Source organism: Rhagoletis pomonella, unplaced genomic scaffold (genome assembly GCF_013731165.1).
Source record: "Rhagoletis pomonella isolate Grant_MI unplaced genomic scaffold, Rhpom_1.0 Rhpom_scaffold_00003, whole genome shotgun sequence".
Lineage (NCBI taxonomy): Eukaryota > Metazoa > Arthropoda > Insecta > Diptera > Tephritidae > Rhagoletis > Rhagoletis pomonella.
In genome coordinates, this window is record NW_023458557.1 from 88,762,291 (window position 1) to 88,764,599 (window position 2,309).

Here is a 2,309-nt window from a genome sequence, read left to right on the forward strand (position 1 = left end):
CTATCGCCGCCGACCAGCAGGAGCCACTCACGCCCAATCACTTCCTCATTGGAACCGCCTGGAAGATGGTGAATCAGGATGATTCACGGGGGGTGGGGTGTCATTAAACGATTCCTTAATGCAACACTGTGTCTAACTCTTAAGTATTCTGTGAACCTTGTAATTTTTGTTATGTGGCAACTTTGTGAACCACGATTCCTTTTCGAAATGGCATTCGTTGATTCAAAGCCGATAGAGACGGAACCGCGGTAAGTGAATTCTAGAAAACTGATGTGAAATTATTCTGTATCCTTAATAAATATATGTCATTTGTTCTTACACAGAAATAAACAATATAAATCCACGCAACGCGATGCAATGCACAACAAATGTGTGAGTTTAATTTTTGCAGTCTCTGAAGAATCAACAATATATAAATGTGAATGTCAGTTTGTTTATTACCTTATAACTTTTAAACCGCGACACGGAATCGCACGAAACTTTGCACACTTATTTGTTTTTACCTCGGGAAGGTTATAGGTATGGTTTTGTTTGCAAATGTAGTGTCAGTTTTGCGAGGAGGCGTGACGTGCAAATTTTTAATCAGCTATAACTTCGGAACCATAAATCACATGAACTTTAAATTTGGTATGCAGACAAATCTATGGTAGATGCTTATAGTGAGGTATATATATATAAATTACTTTGTAGGAGGGGCGTGGCATATCTCATATTCGTGGAATGTTTTATCAACCACAACTCCGGCACCACAAGTCACATGACTCCTTTAATACCTTTGGATATGCCTTTCGAATTTAAAAGACTTCAATACAGTTTCCTGCTATCGCGGCTATAGTAAAATTAGAGCAGAAAGAGAGTATAACATCTTTACATAAAGTATTTTTCATATCTGTATAAAGACGTGGGGTGAAACCCGCGGGTAAAAGCTAATCTCAGATAGGGGCAATTCACTAAGCCTTGCATGCAATATTCATCTGTTCCTGCACACGCTTTAATTTTGTGATAAACTCTCCCGCACACACCTTCACAGTGCACACCACTTTCCGCTCTAATGCCTTTTCGGCACCTGTAGCAATCGCCCATTGTTATATATTCTCATACTGCAACTCCGTTAGTGTAGATTTTTTCCTGATTCGTTTTGTTTTCTTTTTTTTTTTGTTTTATATGTTGATTCTCTTATACGACTTCACTGCGCGGGTGGGCTTTAGTAGTGACTACTAAAGCCCACCCGCACCTTGTGTTTTAAGAAAACCAGGTGGAATTAACAAATGAAACTTGGTCAGGATGTTAAGGGAGGTATCCTCTAAAACATGTATAACTAAAAAATATAAATAATATCATTGTTTATAAGTTATTTGTTGTTAAAATTTCTTAAGTCGTTCCACTTGGTTTCCTTAACAAAAAAGCATTTGTGCATACTTTTATATATATAAATGCACATAACACTGTACTTAATACTTTACACGCTTTTCTTTTATTTTATCTTGTATATAATTCACTTTAATTAAACTTTTATCGACTTGTAAATTACATTGAATTTCACGCATATTTACAATAACACATGGTTGCAAACTGACACATAACATGTGTTGCCATATTGTACAAAACAATACATACAAAGAAGGCAATGATTAAAAAGGAATACAGGGGAAATCAATACAAAAGAAAATGTTCAGCTCCTTTTCTTCGCAAAACAGAAAGGAGAATTCTATTACCTGAGGGTTATAATCCCTAAGTGCGGCCGAAGGCCGCCTACGCAGAAAGATATACGCAGAAAGGCGTTCTCTGCAAAAGGTGTTCAGCTCCTTTTCTTCGCAAAACAGAAAGGAGAATTCTACTGCCTGAGGGTTATAATCCCTAAGTGCGGCCGAAGGCCGCCTACGCAGAAAGGTGTTCTCTGCAAAAGGTGTTCAGCTCCTTTTCTTCGCAAAACAGAAAGGAGAATTCGACTGCCTGAGGGTTATAATCCCTAAGTGCGGCCGAAGGCCGCCTACGCAGAAAGGTGTTCTCTGCAAAAGGTGTTCAGCTCCTTTTCTTCGCAAAACAGAAAGGAGAATTCTACTGCCTGAGGGTTATAATCCCTAAGTGCGGCCGAAGGCCGCCAACGCATAAAGGTGTTCAGCTCCTTTTCTTTGCAAAACAGAAAGGAGAATTCTACTGCCTGAGGGTTATAATCCCTAAGTGCGGCCGAAGGCCGCCTACGCAGAAAGGTGTTCTCTGCAAAAGGTGTTCAGCTCCTTTTCTTCGCAAAACAGAAGGGAGAATTCTACTGCCTGAGGGTTATAATCCCAAAGTGCGGCCGAAGGCCG